Source organism: Podarcis vaucheri, assembly GCF_965113315.1.
Source record: "Podarcis vaucheri genome assembly, chromosome: Z".
Taxonomy (NCBI): domain Eukaryota; kingdom Metazoa; phylum Chordata; class Lepidosauria; order Squamata; family Lacertidae; genus Podarcis; species Podarcis vaucheri.
Window position 1 is genome coordinate 19,059,273 of NC_138758.1, and position 22,047 is coordinate 19,081,319.

At 48.5% G+C, this 22,047-nt stretch overlaps 1 protein-coding gene across 14 annotated transcripts in view; it reads right to left on the minus strand.

The window, feature by feature from the left end:
• The window catches only part of BCORL1 (BCL6 corepressor like 1), a 44,720-nt gene extending 24,897 nt beyond the window's left edge, over positions 1-19,823 (minus strand). Inside the window, exons 1-2 of one of the 14 annotated variants that reach the window (XM_082208337.1) lie at positions 19,408-19,823; positions 12,258-12,309 (exon numbers count right to left, since the gene is read on the minus strand). The gene's annotated coding sequence lies outside the window, so the exon portion shown is untranslated. The other 13 variants (XM_082208334.1, XM_082208336.1, XM_082208339.1 and 10 more) reach the window with 13 other exon arrangements.
• Positions 19,824-22,047: the final 2,224 nt, after the last annotated feature.

Here is a 22,047-nt window from a genome sequence, read left to right on the forward strand (position 1 = left end):
GCACAGAGGAAAGGGCAAAATTGGGACAAGGAAAAAACCCTGTATGTTCTTGCCTAAGATGCCCTGAAACTCTGTCCTAGGGACAGATGGAAAAGAAAGAAGGAATAAAATACCAAAAAGGATGAAAATCTAAAGGAGACGGACAAAAAGAAGTGTCCAGAGAAATTGTTTTACAGTTTATCCATTTGTAAAAGGAGGGTTGATTTTTGCAAAATAAAATCCCCAAAAAGCAGGACACAAAAACTCCAGCAGTAAAGTTTCAAACTGCATGTTGCCTTAACTTATCTTACTTTAGCAAAATAGCTAAATTTATTGTTTCCCTTGTTTCTTCTCCTCCTACTCCATACTCCAAATGATCAAACACTATTTTATCTGGACAATGACAACACAAGCTTTTCTAGCCATAACACACCATTCACAGATGATCAACACCAGCTCTGGTTTTGGACAACATTTGGCCACCATTTGACACAACAAAAGACAAGAGTCAGCTTTCCTGTTGTCCCTTGGAGATATTCTAGCCTCCCTTTTTTTTAATGTCTCTCCCTTCATTTCCAAGTGGGCCATTTGAATTTTACACTGAATGATCCAGAAAGCTCAAATCGCTGGTTACCATAGGTGGCAATGGACAGGATAGGAACATTAATAATAATTCAGGTTTGTGCTTTAAGAGGCTCAAAGCACTTAAGATACATTATTTCAGTAACTCATACAACAATTCTGTAAGTTAGGTCAATTTTATGATCCAGGATGGGTAGAAAAGCAAACAGCAGTTTTCCTAAGGGACAGAACCTCATTCACGAAAGAACAGAATTTGAACTGGAGATTTCCTAAATTCAGTCTCAAAGCCCTTATATTAAACTTGCCTCAGAAAAATGACCATTAGTAATGGACAGATCTGCCCAAGTCTGTCCCTTTCCTTTCCACTGGCACCCAATCATAGGTCTGTTCTGTCCTATTTTGTGCAATTCTTTTTTAAAGATAGCATGAAAAACTTGTACTTAAATTATATGCACTGCCCCAAAATATGTATTTTTCAATGCTTTCCAATGTATTTTCCACAAAAGATACATTTTCCATGTGCTTTAACCATCAACAACACTTGTCTGTGCTCTTTTTGCACACTAAAACTTCATTGCAAAATCCAGTTAAGAGCATTCTCTAATGAGGACTTGTGTTCCAATCCACAGACAAGTTTAGGACTGTTGAACTGGGTCAATACATTGCAAAACAAAAACCAAAAAACGGACTGATTGAATTCCTCCTCCATCCCAAAAGACTACAGAGCAGAAAATGGAGAACCTATGGCTCTCCAGAAGTTGTTGAACTCTAGCTCCCATCAGCCCCAGCCAACACGGCCAATGGTCAGGGATGATGGGAGTTGTAGTCCAGTATGTTCTGGTGGGCCACAGGCTTCCCACCTCTGCCACAGAGGAAAAATCAATGTCTGAATAAAGCTTTAGATGATGTTGGAACATATTTACTAAGAATCAGGGCAAAATTTACAACATACATATATACTGTATGTTATAAAGCCAACGGCTTGTACAGCTTTGAGAGCTTCAGGGGCTACCACAAAAAGTCAAAATTGACATCTCTGCTGGTGCTTGCAGAGACAAAGGCCAAAAGGAAATGAGCTCCGTCAACAGTTAAAGGCCAGACGGATTAACAACATTTCTTATAGCTCTTGTGTTTTCAGGTCAGCCCTCCAGATGAAGAAAGAGGTTTATTCCCAACCTGCAATCTCTTTAAATTATTCTTTGACGGACACATAGTACATAAACAAGTATGCTCCTGAATCAAATTCCATATATGACATTTTTCTTTTTAAATATACTTTCCAGCCCCCACCCCATGAAAAACAGCAACCGTCATGTAGGAAATAAATTCAGCTTGCAAAAGTTGCCAAACCTTTAGCAATATGGAAAAGATAAAGTTACCCTATTTACTTTTGCTGCACCTTATAACGATCTGGAAATCTTGACGTTGAGAACTTAACTGAAGCAAGGAGTCCGCACTGGCAACCTGCAATTAAGCACAGAACACTTCTGAGAGTGTACAGAGTGCCTCTTTCTCATGAAGTGAGAGAGAACGCAGCTCCCATTCTACACATCCAGGTTGAAGGAACAAAGTTTCTAGGCCTACAGTGGCTTGAAGTATGGCACTACTTTTAGAAACAAACCACCACTATACCCAGTGGAAGGCCTTATCACAGTAGTGTCAGCAACCACTTCCAACTGGCTTCAATAGAAGGCATGCATTTGGAGCGCGGTATCAGAGTGGAAGTCCCCAGCTCCTCTCCCTCACACTCTGCTTGCGAGTATGTATACAGAATGACTGCCAAAGCAATCTTTGCCTGCACACCTGCTTATTCCCTTTTCCTAAGCGTGCACGGCCAGGACAATGTACTCCTAAGCATGCAAAGACAATAATGCATCTCCACCAAAGCCAGGCACTTGCAAACTTTCCAACCGTCTCCAGGTAAAGCCTCTCTCTTACTCACACTGTGCAATGGCACAGAGAGAACGAACCATCACTCGCTTGCTCACTGCAGCCTGGCAAGGGAAGCCTCACCGTGGAAACCTGTCGCAGCTGCAGATTAACATCACGTTTCTAAAAAACACAAGTCAGGCTACCAAGACCGGGAAAAGCCTCCTCCAGACCCCAAGCACACACACATTGTCCGGCCGATGACGCGATGCCTGCAGCACATCTTCCCACCCCCACCCCGCAAACCACCCTCCATCCCCATTTCAGCTTCAAAAAACGTCCCATCCCTTCACTCTTCCCCGCTGCCACTGCCAGGCTCCGATTTTCTTGGCAGGCTGAGAACTACACGACAGTAAACATGCACAACGACTAGCTCTGGGGGCTGCCATTCGTGGGGCCAACCTGGAGGCAGAGCCCTGATTACAACAAATTGGATGGGGGGGGTGTTGCTCATGTGTTACCTGGACAAGGCAAGGCAAGGCAAACTGGGATAGCATGCAAAGCCCTAACTCTACCCTCCTCACCAACACAGACACACGGACATCTCTTGTGCTTTGCAAGCATTTTCAAGCTACCCTCCCACTGAGACATTGGATTTTAAAGGGCAGGCCCATTCCAAACGGGCTAGCCAGTTACACTGCAAAGATGCCAACCAATACTTCCCACTCTTCCAAATAGGGCAAAAGTTGTCCCCCTCTTTCTGAAAACAAGCTTATGCTCTCTTCCCTTCCTGCGGACACACTCTCTACCGAGACTCAGAGAAATCAACCTCCGGGAGAACGGGTCGCCTCCGTTCTGCCTTCAGCAGCCCATCTCTGCCTCCCGACCGTCTAACACTTGGTTACTCCTTCCGAGTTTAGCTCGCCGCCGCGCCGCGTTCCTCCTCTCCTTTTCCCCCGCGCACCACGATCTAGGCTGCCCGTCCCTTCGGGACCGTCACGGGCATCGCCCTTGTCTCTTGTTGGAGGGAGGGAGCGGGGTAGGGGAAAGAAAGAGGGAGGCGGCGGCGGCGGAAAACAGCAACCCAAGACGCCTGGAAGGAAGCAGACGGGAGGGACCAACCAAGCTTGAGTCTCTGCCATTCAGAAGTGTATATGCCATTATCAGGTCTCTTCTATCGGCGGATCGCCCCGCAACGTGCGTCCGGAGTGGGTGGCCGCTGAATTATTCCCCCTCCTCGCTCAAAAAATTAAGCCCAGAATTTAGACGGGGTGGTGCAGCTCAGGCTCCCCATGCCGAAGGCTCACCGCACGCTCGGGATGCGCAGAGACTCGCGCAGACCACCGTATCCGCCACCGAATTCGCCAGAGCGAAAAGGGTGTCGACCCCCCTCTGTCCGCCCCGTCGATGGAAGCAGAGGAGAAATGGAAAGAGAGAGTGGGGAAGAGGAGGGTGGCGGTGGTCGAAGTAGTGGGGGGGGGGTAAGCCCAAGCACCCCTTCCTGAGAACAGAAAGTGAAATAATCTGCCTGCTAGCCTGAAGCGACGATCGCTTCCTCCCTCGCCGTCGGGGCCGGAGCAGAAGCGGCCCTGCTGTCACCATCCTGTCCTAGACGGGACCTTACCGCGAAGGGAGGACGGGAGGGGGGGTCAGGAAGGGAGAGAAAAGGGCCGCGGTCCAAGGCCCGCTCCCCGTTTCCATGGAAACCTCACTCACACGCCGCCCCCCCTTCCCTCCCCGATGGCGACGGAGGCGGCGGGGGGGGGAGAGAAGAAGCGGGCCCGGGAAAGGGAACCGCCGGGGACCGTCCACACGCACCTGCTCCCAAGGCGGGCTCCCGCCGGGGTACAAGGGGCATTCGATCCCGAGGGAATCCAGCCAAGCGGAGCCGGAGGAGCACAAGGGCCGGCCAGCGCGGCTCCACCGATCAGCAGCGCAGCGCAAGGAACAGCGGCGGTGGCGGCACTGGCAGCGGCAGCCCGAGTGTGAGGACGAGAGCGAGCCGCCGCCGACTGCTGCTTGCTGCGGGGCCTGCCGGGAAGTGTAGTACTGTCGTCCGGCCGCCCCCACGCCCACCCCGAGCCGGGCCCTGCCCTGCGGACTACGCCTCCCAGGCTGCACCGCGGCGAGCCCTGCCCGTGCGGGAGGGGCGGTTTGCTCCGAGCCAGCCGAGTCCGGAGAGGGAAAGAAGGGGGGGTGGAGTGTCGGGGGGGGTTGAGAGGGGGAGGGGCCTCGCGCCCTGCCCGGGGAGGGGGAGAGGCTGGGCGAGGGCGGGGGGCGAGGGCGGGGACCGTCCTCCACCCGAGGGGAGGGAGAGATAAGAAGGGGCGAAGGGGAGGAGGAGGCGGCAGCAGCTGCTGCTGCGCTTAGGCTCTTGCTCGCCTCCCCTCTTTCCACCCCCCCGGGGTTACCCATTCACACGCAGAAAACCAAGTCCTCGGGTGGTACTGGGCACCCATCCCAAAAATATGCACTGTTAGCTGTCCACACCGATGAGGTCACGGGACTGGAGAGAGAAAAGAGGAGGGGTCGGGGTACATCAAACATTGCGGTGGGGGGGGGAGTTAGGTGTTTTCTGGGGAGAGATCTACAATTTTGGGTAATCAAGCGGGAGCCTGAAAAGATAAAGGGGGCGCAAGGAACCCGCGTGGCGTTAAGGGAGGGGGAAGTGGAAGCCCCGAGTGCGCACGGAGCCCGAGAGGGTCAAGCGGCGGATCAGCCGAGGGCTTCGCGGTGCCTAGATTGGCGAGCGCGCCTCTCTGCGCAGCGGGGAAAGAGAGGCGAAGACCGGAGCGGTGCTGTCCGGTGGCTGCACCGACGGAGACAGCCCGCAAGCGACTCGGGAGGGCTGCAGCACGCGGATGGGAAGAAGCAGGGTGCCCGTGCCGGGGGTACCTGGATCAGCCCGAGCTGATACTGCGCGCGTTCCAGGCTCCGCACCTGCGCTGGGTGGGCGCCCCCTCGGGGTCGCAGCGCAACGCGGCGTCCGAGTCTCTCTGTCTCCCGCTCGCTCCCTGGGCGGCGCAAGCCGTGATCAGCACCGGCGCGCCCCGGGGAGCGGCTGGCCTGCCTACCTCCTTCCGTCGCCTGCTCGGCTCCTCTCGGGGATGCGGCCGGAGGGAGGCGCCCCAGCTCGGCCGGAGGATCGGTTGCTGGCTTTGACCCCCAGCCGGCCGGCAGCGTCCGTCGCCTGCCTGCTTGGCGGCCACGCTCTCCTTCACCGCCCGTCTGTCCGGGCTCGCAGCGCCTGCCCTAGAAGTTGCTCGAGCTTCGAAGGCCGCGATCGCCGGCCAGGCCCTCGCGAGTCCCACCTCGCGTCGGCAGCACAAGCAGAAAGCCCACGCCGCGCCGCCCTGCTCAGTCCGGCCCCCCTGTGGGCCGTCTCGGCGACGATCGAGCCCGGCTTCCCTTCCCCTGGGCCCGTCGTCTTCGCCACTGCCCAAGGCCCTCCCCCTCTGCTCGGCCGGGACCCTCCTCTCGCACCCCAGTGCCTTCCCACCCGCGCCGTCTTGCCCCCTACCCTAGCCCAGCGCCCTCCCTTACCAGGATCGCAGCCCATCTAGGACGAGTGGCGTTGATCCAGTTTCCCCTCTAGTTTCTCCCCCACCTTTTTTCTGGCAGCCCCGCACGTCTTTACACCCGCGTGTGCACACACACCTCTCCTTACCAGTGTGCCGTCCGAGCGACTCGATCTCTTTGCCACACCTCCGCTTTCCCGAGCTTTAAACCGACTCCCCTCTGTATGGACCCAGCGCCTTACATCGTCTGCCCTAGCCGTTCTTCCTGCTTTTTGTATTCCGCCTCAGGGCTAGGAGTTCTTTCTACCACAACCTGGTTGGCCGGCACGGGGAAGCCCACCCCCCACCGCTGCCACCAAGCAGCAACTATGCAATCTGGGGCTATTAAAACTGTGCGACAGGGAAGTAAGCTAGTGGGGAACTTACTCTCGAGTAAGCTTCCTGAACAGCCCCCAAGAATTCTTTAAGCGGGAATTCTTCTAAAGGATCCTAAAATCAGGAGGAATGTATTGTATTGCATTGCATTTTGCAGCTTTGAGGTATGCTTTGCATTTTGCAAAAAACTTTTTACAGAGATGGATGGAACTGTGATCAGGCAAAACCCACCCAACAAACCCCCATCAACAACCCTTACTACTCCTGAAGACAAATAAGTGCCTTGAAGAGGATTGACTTCCCATCAGAATAGCTCCCTCTCTCCATTTATTATTTCTGCTCCTACCTTCCCCCCCCCTCGTTTCTTGCTTTTACTCAAACTTCTCTAGGAAGGCCCATTTAAGATTCCTGACCAGGTGCTCAGAGCATAAAGTCATAAGAGACAATTCCACTACACTACCTTAAACTGTATGTGCCCCAATCTAGAAAGCATTGTGGACTGGGAGCTAAAATTAAATTTCCATTACCTCCTGTGCTCGGGGGAAGTTTACTTCTTGTATGACTTCCCTGGTTTATGTGCACAACGTGTTGTTCTTCGAGCAGTACAATATCTCTGTGCTTCTGCCTCATCTTCCTTACTAAATACCTGCTGTTTTATGTTTCTGCCAGTGGCCAAAATCACACAGGATGTGAAAGTTAGAACAAGACAGGTCCATGAAGATGACCTCCTGGGTGTTACTATTGGACAAAGTTGCTCAGATACAATGCCTCGAACTCTTCCACCAGTGTACCTGTGAATTCAAAAGTGGTATGTTTCAGAAGTGAGGGGAAGAAATTTAAAAAATATACAGCTAAGCCTGTAATTCAGCAACCAAAGCAAAACCAAGCTTCAGCTGAAGTTCCTTGCATAGTAAGAAGACATCCAGGTGATTTTGTGTAAGATGTAGACCAGAATAGGATGGACCTGCTTAGAAACTGGGGAGAGGAACAATTTACCCCCAAGGAACATATTGCCCTTTAAGTGCTCAGTGGTGGATTTCCCTAACATGGATAACGGGCCTAATAAAAGAACTACTATCTTTCTAAATGTAATGGGCATAGCTGAAGTATACCTGTTCTGCTGATCTACGTCACTTTAAATACTGGTTTTACAGCTGGTAAAACATAGTGGTTTGGGCTTAGTTCAACCCAAACCATGATTTGCACTAACTATGGAGTAGCACTCACAGACTCTCAGCGTTTCCAAAGCAAAGAATGCTCACTGTGCTCCCCCAAAAAAGTTTCTCTAAGGTTCCTGCAGTTCAGAACATGCTTGCTGTTCCCCTGGCATAAAGCAGCGAAAGAACAGTCACATACATTTCCCGCAAATTGAAAGCAAGGTAAGAGTTAATGGTACCCCAGCCAGAATAGGGGCCAAGGAGAACCCTCTGCAGGGCAAGATCAGGGGGTCAGGGCAAGATGAGATCAGCACCAGAGAAGGAGAAGATGTGGGTCATGTGAGCATTTTCTGTAGGTGAATGTTAGCAGAGACCAGATGGGTCTGGGAAAGGAGACCATGCTGTTACACCTGTTACTCAACTACAGCCCTCAGCATCCTTGGCTGTTTGGTCATGATGGCTGAGGCTGATGGGAGTTGGAGTCCCAACATCTTCAAAGGTCCCACCACCACCTTTTTTAGTCTGACCTTGCTGGGGGAAATCACACCCCGGCTGGAGAGCAGCTTTGAGATGGTTCTTGTATGTACACGTACATGGCTTGATTTTTCCACTGGATGGCTTAACATCAAATGATAGCATGCATGTTTGAATGGGTGAAAAGAGCTCTTATAACAGCAACAGAACATTGGCATCATCTCATATTACCTCAAACACAATATTTTCGGTGGAAAGTGACTGTAGGGGCACAGCCTTCACTAGGGATGCTATGTTAGGTCCTGGAGATGTCAGGGATTCAACTTACGACCTTCTGCATTCAAAGCTGGTACTCTGCCGCTGAGCTAGGTTTCCTCTTGAAAGTTCTATTGGTGTTCTGCCTACCATTCACACATGCAAATTGCACGTCTTGTGGTGCAGTAATCAAGTGAAGAAGCATGCAAGTATGAATCAGCCCTTCATCTGTGGGAGTTGACCAGGCAGGCAGGCACACATATTTGCAAACACCAGATAACTGATAAATCCTTAGGCAGCTGAACTGATGGCTTGAATGAGAACAATACAAGAGTGGTGAGATCCTGATAGAGACTTAAGGGAAAGAGTAGGAGAAAGAACAAAACTTCTCCTATGCTGTTACAGTGGTGACAAAGAAAGGCCATGCAAAATTTTGCTAACTGGATGTCTTCCAGTCCTATCAACAGCAGCCAGCGCAGCTGAGATTTTGTAGCACAAAACATCTGAAGAACGCCAGGTTTGTGAAGGCTGCAGTACAGACTTCAGTGATTTAAGTAGAGGCAGTGTTAGAAACTCACGATATATAAGCCAGGTGCAAAATGGCTCCTAAAACCAAGGTTAAAGGTAAAGGTACCCCTGCCCGTATGGGCCAGTCGTGTCCGACTCTAGGGTTGTGCGCTCATCTCACTTAAGAGGCCGGGAGCCAGCGCTGTCCGAAGACACTTCCGGGTCACGTGGCCAGCGTGACAAAGCTGCTCTGGCGAGCCAGCACCAGTGCAGCGTACGGAAATGCCGTTTACCTTCCCGCTATAAAGCGGTACCTATTTATCTACTTGCACCCGGGGGTGCTTTCGAGCTGCTAGGTGGGTAGGAGCTGGGACCGAAAGACAGGAGCTCACCCCGCCGCGGGGATTCGAACCGCCGACCATACGATCGGCAAGTCCTAGGCACTGAGGTTTTACCCACAGCGCCACCCACCAAGGTTACAGGTCACCAAAATGGAATGTCTAGTTGCTATTTAGGGCAAGTCTTGCTTTTCAAATGGCTATGATTCTCAGTTAAACATCTAGCTAGTTCAGAAGACAACCTTGAGCTAGGTTAAGAATTTTGAGAACTTAAAGAAGAAAAGCCACTTTATCCAGGGACAGTCCACATATATACTGGCCTGGCGTGTTCTGACCTCTTTTTCTTAATGGTGACATGGATCATTCATAACGTGGGAATATTATTCACAACTGGGAGCAGGGAAGTGGGGTGGGGTATGTGAAGACAAGCGACAACCATTAACTATAATGTTGTCGACTGCTCCAGCTCTGGCTGCACAGAAAAAGCATTTTGGTTCCTGAAATTGACCTTAGTTTTCCAGAGGGGAAGGGCAGTAGTAATTAATGTATTGTGCCCATACTCCCTGGAGGGAGTAGTAGTGTGGTGCTGCTTTGACTCTGGGATGGTTTATTCTGAAATAACAGCAGGGTAACAGAGAAATCCAAAATGCAGAAACTCACCAGAGGGGTGCGTACACCAGTAATCCACCAGTGCTAAATGGGTGGCATGCAAACCTCTTCTGATACATCAGATCATAGGTCTGGATGACAGCCTTAGCAGAATTGTTCAGCCAAGGTTAGCCTGAACTACACAGAAATTCAAGGGTGCCTTTGAGCATGCACAAAGTACTTCCCTGCGGCACTGTGTATCATTAAGACGTAAAAAACCCTAAGTTTAGGAGAATGAACTTGCTGACTGAAGCCGGGATTTCAAGCTTTGATATAATGCTCAGTAGCAGATCATTTGCCTTGCATGTAAAAGGTCCCAAGGTCAATCCACGGCATCTCTACGTAGGGTTGGGAAAGACAGGAGCCTGAATTCCTGGAGAGCAATTGTCAGTCAGTGTAGACAGTGTAGGCTGTCTGCTGAAGAGAAGAAAAGGAGAAGGCTTCATTTACTACGCCCAAATTATAATCAGTCTTGCTAGAAGAGGTGTGCTCAGATTGTTTCTTTCTCCTTTGATGGGTACGAGAGTTTTGGAATATTTATTGCCAGAAATGTCACAATCTTGGACTACAGATTGATCCCGAAGCAATGCTTCCTCATCAATTTGAACCTAATGTCCCAGGATTCCTGCATAAAGACCTTCTTAGACTATGTGTATGCCATGGTAAAGTTGTGTACAGCATGTAGCTGGAAGTCTCCAACACAACCTTCTCAACAGTTGTTGATTAATAAGATTTGGGACATTAGGTTTAGGAACAAATTTAATTCAGCTTAACATAGGAAGCAAGGAATCCCCATTTTTAATAATAATGCAGTGTGGCTTTCAGTTTTATTTACTATATGGAAAGCCTTCAAGCTTCTGATCAACTGCCAATCAAGTGCGGATGACTATATGATGTCTATATCATCAAATATAACATATGTATCAAATATCCATTCTGAAGGAAATCAGCCCTGAGTGCTCACTGGAAGGACAGATTGTGAAGCTGAGGCTCCAATACTTTGGCCACCTCATGAGAAGAGAAGGCTCCCTGGAAAAGACCCTGATGTTGCAAAAAATGGAGGGCACAAGGAGAAGGGGACAACAGAGGACGAGATGGTTGGACAGTGTTCTCGAAGCCAGCAGCATGAGTTTGACCAAACTGTGGGAGGCAGTGGAAGACAGGAGTGCCTGGCGTGGTCTGGTCCATGGGGTCACGAAGAGTCGGACACGACTAAACAACTAAACAACAACAACAACAACAGATCAAATAATTAGGAAGGTTCTCCTTAGGCTACTTTACTCATTTTCCTTTCTTTCTTTTTTTAAGTAATTGTCCCACAAGCATGACATATATTAAGGATTGCAATCAGTGGGTTTCTTTATTCCTTTAGTCATCTTGTTGTGTTTCCATGTGCCTTGCATTCTGTTGCCTGCATTTCTTACTTTTATTTGAGGAAGAGGAAGAGGAGAAGAGGATGACAAGGCACCTCTTGAGATGGGGAGGGAAGAGAATACATTGCTAGACTGCACAGTTTGTTCAGTTACGGTTCTTCTGTCTCAAATCTCCCCCCTGCATGCACACCCACACCCAGAGTTTTCTGCAATGCCCAGAAAACTGGGTTGGGGGAGTGTGCGTGTTTGGAAGGCCAGAGGCCAGTTGTATGCTGGGGGAGGGGAGGAGTAGTCCGCTGTGCAAACTGACAGCGTGCCCCAGAGGACTCTGGCGAATTTCTTCTGCTTTCATGCCTGCCTTCCCGCCCCCCGCCCCCCAGCCATCGCTTAAGGGAGACCTACTGAGGGCCTCCAAAGTTCTAGCAAGTTTTTTTTTTACTGTTTTCCCCACTCAACAGGGGAAAATGAGAATGGTACATTAAGGAACAGGCCCTATAATGCTTCCATTCTTTCCCAAAGCCCAACATTTAAGCCGTTTGAATTTTAAAGCAAAGCCAAAACTGCTCGTGTATCTTTGCCCGATATCTTTTCAAGCTATTGGTGATGTTTTAATCAGCTGAATTAATTGCAGCGGCCTTGGGTTTTGTTCTGAGATGGATAGGAACTTTTCCAGAGAATGTGCTTTCATTAGGGAAGATGAAAAGGGGTTCGTGCAACAAGAATTTAAGGGAGGAGAATACTTCTCAGGCAAGTGGATTTCAGTAGATCTGGACAAGCAATTCTGACTTTTAAGTCTTGAGGCAAGTTAAGTTATGTTGCAGAGGTAAACTCTGGAGACACCAGGCTGGGGGAAGTTAGTTTAAAGCGTTCTGCTAGGAATGGGTTTAAAATCTCAACTTTGCAGGAAGCTCCCTAGGTAATATTGGCCTTGTTTCTGTCTGTCTTTTGCTATCTCTCTCTCTCTCTATCTATCTCTCTCTGAATAACCTACCTCACAGGGTGGTGGGGAGGAAACCATGTACACTGTCCCAAATCCCTCAGAAGAGGATTGGAATATAAGTGTCATAAACATATGCATATTATTCAAACCTAGTAACATCAGTGCTATTTTTCTAGAAAAAGAGGTGTTGGAACTCACCATGAATGCCTCCCTAATTCTCTTAGAACAGCAATGATGCTCACCTGAGATGTGCCAGAACTGAGTTCCAGTGAGTTCCGGCTGGGGAAATAAGCCCTGAGTGACACAATGCAAAAATTAACCTCTGAAAACTGGATAAATTATCAAACACCATTTCATTACTAGCACATCTCTTTCCTGTCTTTCCATTCTTAATAGAACTCTCCAGGTGGTGAAAAACCATCTTCAAAGACATAAACAGTCCAATAAAGCAGCACAAGACTGAACCACTAATAGCACACATTTTAAAATAGCTTGCAATATCATATTGACAGAAGTCAGAACAAAAACAAAAACCATTTCCAATTGCTTCGATGAGCTCCCTGATCAAATGCCTTTCAGTGCAGGAGTGTGCTACCACCACTGTCAGCGGCTGTGTGCTTCTGAATGCCAGTTGCTGCAAACTGCAGGAGGGGAAAGCAGTGCTGTGTTCAGGTCCTGCTTGCATGTCTCCTGCAGACATTTGGCTGGCCACTGAGAGAAGAGGATGCTGGACTAGATAGGCTTTTGACCTGAACCAGTGGGGCTCTTTTTATGTTCTTATGGTCAACTTGTCTCCTAAAGGAGCTGTTTAAGTGGGGTGCTTCTTGGCAGTGCCCTTACTGAAAAGCTTTTATATATCCAGTGATGGTTTTTGAAATCCAGAATCTGCACAATTTGGTGGTCTGGTGTTGCTTCCTTCCAGTCAGCATCCAATGTGGGGAAGAATTCTGTCCATCTCTGGCTGGATGCAACTGAAGCATTTAATCTGCTCTAATGATGCAGATGACCTGCAAAGAAGATCCCCATTGCCAGGGCCAGAGTCAACCTGATCTTTTAGCAAAGATTCTCTCTCCCCGCCCCAATTAAGTTTCTCACTATCTCCCTCTCCCTCCCAGCTTACCTGGTAGTAGCGGCAGCACCACTTCCAGAATATCATTCCAGGGCATTATGGGAAATTTAAAATGAAGGGGCTCATGGATGCAGCTACCCGATAAACACAGACTAGGGCACATGGCAGTACTGCTGGGCCCTGCTGAAGTAACAGGATACCAGCTGCTTGCACCAGACTTCTCCACTACATCTATCCCAGCCTTTCTCAACCTGTGAGTAGCAAGGCCAGAGCTCAGGGATGATGGGATTTGTAGTCCAACAACATCTGGGGACTCACAGGTTGAGAACCGCTGTAAAGGTAAAAGGTAAAGGGACCCCTGACCATTAGGTCCAGTCGTGGCCGACTCTGGGGTTGCGGCGCTCATCTCACTTTATTGGCCGAGGGAGCCGGCATACAGCTTCTGGGTCATGTGGCCAGAGCAGCGCACAGAAACGCCGTTTACCTTCCCGCCGGAGCGGTACCTATTTATCTCCTTGCACTTTGACGTGCTTTTGAACTGCTAGGTTGGCAGGAACAGGGACTGAACAACGGGAGCTCACCCCGTTGCGGGGATTCGAACAGCTGACCTTCTGATCAATAAGTCCTAGGCTCTGTGGTTTAACCCACAGCGCCATCCGTGTCCCTTTTTGAGAACTGCTGATCTATCCATAATAGTTACTGTGTCTGTCATGCCTCCTGAAGTGGGATCCTCTTGATGGCACATCATTCTTTCTTCCTACACAATTCAAAAGTGAATCTTTTGCACCCCAGACCAAAAGCCCCAGTTTTCAGCACTCCTCCTCCATTTGCTCAAATATCTTCGTTTTTACTGCATTTCAATCAGTTCATTATACTGATGTTTGAATCATTCACACTGATTGGCAGCAGCTCAGCAAGACTCCAGGGAAGGGTTTCTCCCAGACCTACCTGGAGATGCCAGAAATCGAATCTGGGACCTTCTGTATGCAAAGCAGACTGAGGAGGGACGTGATATGCTGTGATTACTAAGACCCAGCATGGGTTTCTCAAAAATAAGTCATGCAAGATGAATCTCTCTCTATCTCTCTTTTTGATGGAATTACAAGCTTGGTGGATAAGGAGACAAAGTCCCCTATGATATTCTTGTGATGAAGCTGGGTTGAACAAGGTACCTGTTAGGTGGATTTGTAGCTGGTTGACTGACCAAACCCAAAGAGTATTCATTAATGGTTCCTTGTCATTCTGGAAAAAAGTGATAAGTGGCGTGCCACGGGGTTCTGTCTTGGGCCCACTGTTGTTCAACATATTTATAAACAACTTGGATAAAGGAATTGAGGGGATGCTCATCAAATTTGCAGACGACCCCAAACTGGGAGGGTTAGCTAATGCCACAGAAGACAGAATCAGAATTCAAAATGACCTTAACAGACCGGAGAACTGGGCCCAAGCTAACAAAATGAATTTAAACAGGGGCAAATGTAAGATTCTGCACTTAGGCAGAAAAACCAGATGCACAAATATAAGATGGGGTACATCTGGTTTACTAGCAGTACATGTGAAAAGGATCTTGGGGTCTTAGTGCACCACAAGCTTAACATGAGTCAACATTGTGCTGCAGCACCAAAAATAGCTAATGCTATTCTAGGCTGCATCAACAGAAGTACAAAATCAAGGGAAGTAATAGTAGCACTCTATTCTGCCTTGGTCAGACCGCATCTGGAATACCGTGTCCAATTGTGGTCACCACAATTTAAGAAGGATGTTGACAAGCTGGAATGTGTGCAGAGGAGGGCAACCAAGGATCTGGAACCCAAGTCTTATGAGGAACGGTTGAAGGAGCTGTGTATGTTTAACTTGGTAAAGAGGAGGCTGAGAGGAGATATGACAGCCATCTTCAAATATCTCAAGGGTTGTCACATGGAAGAGGGAACAAGCTTGTTTTCTCCTGCTCTGGAGAGTAGGACTGGAACCAATGGCTTCAAGTTACAAGAAAGGCGATTCCAACTCAACATCAAGAAGAACTTTCTGACAGTAGGAGCTGTTTGACAGTGGAATGGTCTCCCCACAGGATGTGGTGGACTCTCCTTCATTGGAGGTTTTTAAAGCAGAGGTTGGATGGCCATCTGCCACAGATGCTTTAGCTGAGATTGCTGTATTGCAGGGGGTTGGACTAGATGACCCTTGGGGTCCCTTCCAACTCTGCAATTCTATGGTTCTACGATTCAACTACTCAAAGGGCTGTCACACAGAAGAAGAAAAGGGCTTGTTCTCCACTGCCCCGGGCTATGGACACACTATAGCTTTAAAGCACATTGAAAGCACATTCTTTCCCTCAAAGATTTATGGGCAACTGTAGTTTACCCCCTCAGGGAACTACAATCCCCAGCAACACTTAACAAATGATAGTGCCCATAATTCTTTGGGGAAATCCATGTGCTTTAAATGTATGGTGTGCATGCAGTGACACCTTAGAGATTCAGGCTGTGTATACACTATACCTTTAAAGCACATTCAAAACACATTCTCTTTCTCAAAGACTTTTGGGCACTATCATTTGTTAAGTCTTGTTGGGGATTCCTCATAAAATTCCAGGCACTTTTGTTTGTTAAGGATTGCTGGGGATTGTAACTTGGTGAGGGGTAAACTACAATTCCCCGCAATCCTTATCAAACTAAAGTGCCCAGAATTCTTTGAGGAAATTATTTTGCTCTGAAGGAATATTGTGTACACAGCCCCATTGCAGAAAGTCAGGGCCAGCTCTGTGATTCTAAGGCTACATTGGCAGCACACCTTTAAAACACTGTTATACCACTGTAACAGTCATGGCTTCCCTCCCCTCAAAGAATCCCAAGAGCTGTCATTTGTTAGGGATGCTGAGAGCCATTAGGACAGTGATGGCCAAACTTGGCCCTCCAGCTGTTTTTGGACTACAACTCCCATCCTCCTTAGCTAACAGGACCAGTGGTCAGGGATGATGGGAATTGTAGTTCCAAAACAGCTGGAGGGCTGAGTTTGGCCATCACTTCATTAGGAGATCCCTCTTCCCCTCAAAGAACTAAAATTCACTCTTCCCAAGGAACTCTGAGAACTGTAGCTCTGTGAGGGAAATCGTAGGGAAATTGTAGCTCTGTGAGGGAAATCAGAGGCCCCTTAAACAACTCTCAGCACTCTTAACAAATTACAGTCCCCAGAGTGATTTAGAGAAAGCCATGATGGTTGAAATGGTATCACAGTGCTTTAAAGGTGTGGTGCAGATGTGACCAAAATGACAACAGCAACATGAATGCAACGCTGACCGGGAACATCACTGGTGCCAGCTTTTCAACGGGCTGTTTCTACTATGTGTTGATCCCCTCACTCCTGCCCCTTGAGGTTTGGCAGTCAGCTGTGACACATGCCCCTCAATCTAGCCCCAAGTATACTTCCAGTTTCAACTGTTTGCTTCAGTTATCATGTTGGGAAAGAGCTTAAGATAAGGGAGATATTGATTTGCAGGGAAATGGGCTGTGCCTCAGCAGCAGAGCGTCTGCTTTGAATGCAAAAGGTCCCGAGTTCAAACCCCAGCATGGGTTGGGAGAGATTCCTGTTTGAAACTCTGGAGAAGACTTATTGATATAGATAGATGGACCAGTTCCTATTTTCCCAGTCCATACTGACTTGAGAACTACAGCAAGACCAGGGTCTCAGTTGCTGAGCTCCAGGAACCACATGTGAGAAGAAGGGCCAGTGTCAGCTCCCAGCATCACTGGGTGGCTCTGAGCAGCACCACATAGCTGACTTTAGCTCCCATTTCCCTCGCTCAACCCATGCCAACAATGTAGCATCCTGCAGCAAATCAAAATGGCGGCTAAAATCAACTGTCTGGCTGTGTTCTGAGTAAAGTTTCCTGCAGGCACAACCAAGTAATCTCACCAGGGCCTAGTGACAGAAGTTCCCCACTTTGCTCAGGGCCACCTCAGAACTGAGGCAGTCCATGGTGAGCAGCAAAGAGAAACTTCTGGACCTCTCTCAGGTCTATGTTGTTTCTAAGGTACTCCTCTTTGTCCCCTCTGAGGAAACAGTGCAATTGGCAGGGACAACATAGCATGGCCTTTTCAGCTGTGGCACTGAAACAGGAAAGTACCTTGCCAAGGGTTCTGTTTCTGCCCGCTTTTGAACAAGCTCCCAAAGTGATGTTATTCTGGCAGGGTTTTATTTTCATTTGTTTTAACTACAGCTTATATATAGCAAGGGACGCGGGTGGCGCTGTGGGTTAAACCACAGAGCCTAGGACTTGCCGATCAGAAGGTCAGCGGTTCAAATCCCCACCACGGGGTGAGCTCCCGTTGTTCGGTCCCTGCTCCTGCCAACCTAGCAGTTCAGAAGCATGTCAAAGTGCAAGTAGATAAATAGGTACCGCTCCGGCAGGAAGGTAAACGGCCTTTCCTTCTGCTGCTCTGGTTCTCCAGAAGCGGCTTAGTCATGCTGGCCACATGACCCGGAAGCTGTCTGTGGAAAAACGCTGGCTCCCTCGGCCAATAAAGCGAGATGAGCGCCGCAACCTCAGAGTTGGTCACGACTGGACCTAATGGTCAGGGGTCCTATATATAGCAATGTGTTTTATGTACTGGATCAGACCAAAGGCCCATCCTATCCAGAATGAGGACTACAGGAAGCCTGCAAGCAGGAAGTGAACCACACAAGCGCTCTTGTGCTCACTCTCCTGCAACAGCTATTCCTCAGTGTATGACTGTCCCCTACAGCGGAGGCAGAATATAGGAATCGGGGCTAGTTAGCCACTGAAAGCCTTGTCCTCCATGAATTTGTGTAAACACCTTAAAGCCACATTAGTGGCAATTACCACATCCTTTGGCAGCAAATTCCATTGTGTTTCACTATGCACTTTATGAAGAAGTCTATTACTTAGTGTGTCCTGAATCTTCCAACGTTCCTCTTCCCTGGATGGTCCCAAGTTCTAACAATATGAGAGAGGGAGAAAAGTCTCTACTGTACCCACTTTCTTCACCCCATACATATTCTTCAACTCCGTCATGTCCCCTGTAACCTGCCTTTTCCCCTGAACTAAAAAGCCCAAAATATTGTAAGCTTTACTTCACGTGGGATTGCTGCAGCCCTGTGACCGTTTTACTTGCTCTTTACTGAACCTTTCTCTGCAATTTCTACAACTGAGGTGCAGCAACCAGAACTCAACACTGTATGTGCAGCTGCACCATAGATTTGTATAACGGTGTTATGTTATTGGCAGTTTTATTTTCCCTCCCTCCCCTAGCGTCTCTTACGATGCTGTTATCGCTGCATATTGAATACAACAATTGGGTTTTCACTCGCTTCATCTCTCTCTCTCACACACACACACTCAAATTCTGAAAGCCACCTTGAGCATACTTGTCATAGAAATATATAACATAAATGTTAAAATAAATTAAGTGACAGAACAACCCCATGCATGTCTACTCAGAACCCCACTGAGTTCCATGCGAACTTGCTCTCAGGTAAGTGGGCACAGGTAAGTATGACAGTGTGATGCAGTTGTCATAATGTCAGACTAGGACCAGGGAGACCAGGCTTCAAATCCTAACTCATCTACTTATTTATGCATTTGTCGAACTTATATGCCAGCACTTCCTCCAAGGAGCTCAAGGCGGTTAATGGTTAATGGTTCTCCTCCTCCTCAGTTAATCCCCCAAACAACCCTGTGAGGTACCTTAAACTGAGATGCAGTGACTGACCCAAGGTCACCCAGTGAGCTTCATGATCATGTGGGATCTCTCTTTCAACCTAATCTACCTCGCAGGATTCTTGTGAGGATAAACGGAAGGGGGGCACAAGTGAATTAAGTGTGCCAGCTTGAGCTCCTTGTAGAAAAGGTGGCAATAAAAAATGCAATTATATATATATACATATGCATTTTTAATGTCATATATATATACACACACACACACACACACACACACACTCTTTCCTGAGAGCAAATCCTATTAAATTCAGTGGGGATAACCTCCAGGTAGGCATACACGAGATTGCACTGTACATACGTAAGATTGCACACCCCATCGAAAACCCAGCCTGTATTCACAGGTATTCCAGTGCTCCCTTTTCTTGCCCCACATTTTATTCCTATGCGTCTTATTCTGACCAATAACAAGAAACTTTTCTGCAAAGTTGCACGATCTTCCATATTAGAAGAAGAAACACACACACATACATGCATGCATGCAAACACACACACACACACACACACACACACACACACGCAGCCGAGTGCGGTGCGTGCAAGCTAAGCGGCGGAATGTGTTACTTCCCGGGTCGTGTGCAAGGATTACCTCATGCGGCACAATGGCAGACAAACACGTGTTCCCACCTTCGCCCTCCAGCGGCTTCGGAACGCGTCCGTGGGGCACGGTCGCCTCGGCGCCACCGCATCCTCCGCGAAAAAGGCTGGTCGCGTGAAGAGGGAAGAGGGCGGAGTTTGTGGCAGAATGTACGCAAGCAACCACCGTGCGATTGGCTTTCGGAGAAAGGATTGTGGGAGTTTAGGGGAAGATGGCCAGGGAGGGGTCTGCGGGGCCGAGGCAACGTGTGAAAGGGAGGGATGGCGAGGAGGAAGCGGGGAGTGAACCGATCGGGACTTCAACACGCCCGCACGCGCAAAAGGGAGGCTCGGAATGTGGAGATCGGTTCTGGCTGCTTCTCTCAAAGTGCGGCAAGCTTTCGGATTCGCAACGAGCCTCTCTCTCTTTCCTTACGCGGGTCGCTCAAGCCCCTAAATTATCAAAAGTTCTTGAACGGCCGGGTTAGGCTCTGTTTGTGTCGATCGCTTCTTGGGGAGGCAAAGAGAACAAAAGGATGGTGATTGAATTGGGAGTACCTAGCTAGGGGCTAGTTCTCAGATTGCACGAATCTGAAAATTTGAGGGGTTTGGTGGGAGGAGTAGAAGAATACGAATCGCGCTCCGATGAACCCTAAAATCCACAGCAGGGCGGTGCTTGTATTAGGACCCAGCCAAAATGTCACAAAAACAGTGGCGAGGTTTCGAGCTGTCCAGAGTTCTTCGTCGAGTAGCATGTCTACACGAAGGGAGCAAAGAGAGAATTGTTTCATTTTTAAGGGATTCAGACAAACATACCCGAGCCGGCATTCGATTTGGGAGTCACGGGTACCTTCTTTGCTCAGCGCAGAGTTAAAGGGAAGGTGGGTGGCCTCTGCCTTATTTGTTAATTATCATTTAATTAATATGTTTTTACCTTGCCTTTCAAAACCCCAATGGTCCCCAGCACAACTTGCAATAGACAGCAATAATGCACACACACAGAGAGTTATATACACAAGCCTCAAACCCACCCAACCCAGCGGTCTTTAGTCCCCTGACTGATAAATGGGACCAGCCGTGCTTCCGCTCTGCAATCCTGGAGCAACTGTCAGTTGGAGCCGAGTGCTATTTGGGAAGGGCAGGGAGGGGGGCGGTGCGGGGAGAGGGACGCAAGCTTCTTGCAACTTCTGCTTCTTAGGAGCCCAGGGTGGTCTCCCCCTTGCCCGTGGTGACTGGTTCCAGCCACAGCCAGCGACAGGCAGAGCTACTCCATTCCGCTTGTAAGCAAGAAGATAGGTGGTGGACTGGCTGAGAGCAGACCAAGGTTGCCCTAGGGCAAGCAGACCCTCCCCTGCCAGGAGACCCTTGTTTCCTTCCTGGAAAGCCGAGTGTGCAGCAACATTTACCTGGAGAAGTTCCCTAACGGAATAGAACTGTGTTTCTCAGGGGTCGTGAAAGAACAGGTGATGCTCTCAGAGCAGAATATAAAGTTGCCTTTTATTTGCCAGTGAACTGAGATAGGCATAGCTGGCAACTTCTTCCTTCTTCTTCCTGGCAAGGGCCCTTTCGCTTTCAGCAGCTACACAACAGGTGGATATTCCACAGGGCAAGCTTTTCTTCAGCATAAATGTGCATTGATGGAGAAACAGTCCTGTGATGAATTCCTGGCTGCCATGCCAGGCGATAACTCACCTTCTCTATGGCTGACAACTCATCTTTCTCCATGGGAATGCAGAGCACACACCTTCATACTGGAGTTTCTGTTAATGACTACTTTCCCCTATTAATACATTTGCCAATATCAAAGGTGCATTTTTCATTCCCACGGAGGAGGTGAGTTATCATCTCGTTGATCAGAGTTTAAAGCAGCCCAGATTGCTGGGAAACAATAAAAGGGAGACTTTTTGCTGGTGTACTTTCAACTCCTTTCCTGACAGAGGCTGCAGCAGTAATATGACAGCTGGAAACTCAACCAGTAGTGTTTTATGTGTCTTGGAACTACTGCCACGAGAAGCACAACCTTTTGGATTTTGGCTTTATAGAGGCACAGAAGCCTCTGTCAGGAAAGGGAGCGTCAACCTCTGCCTCAGACCCATGGCTTTGTTTAGGCAAGTCACTTATCTCTCAACCTGTGCTCCCCCTTCTGCAAAAAGGGAATGAAAGCGACCTGAGAGGACAGCCATGAGAAAAAGAACGCGGGGGGGGGGGGGGGAGAGAGAGAGAAAGGTCCACAAACCCAACAGTACCATGTTGAAATATTTTTTCTACTGTATCAGCATTAGCATGTGTGGTGGGTTATAAGACAGTGGCAAGTTCTGATGGATGGATCCATGGAAGGTTTGTGCATTTATTTAGGACAATCACACACCTCCCTTCACAAACTCTTACCCCAGAGTGATTCCCAGTGCAATTTAAAGCACAATATTATAACTATAATGGCTAATAGTTGTTAGGCATGATTGAAAACTGAACCTCCATTTGCAGTTGCAGTGTACCTCTATATCTGAGATCCTGGGGGCAATGGAGAGGTACAAAGCCTTCCTTGAAAAAAAAATGGCTGGCTACTCTTGGAAACAGGTTGTTAGACTAAAAGAGCCTTGGTCTGATACAACAGGGCTCTTCTTACATTCTTAAAACTGCTACTATAAGAGAC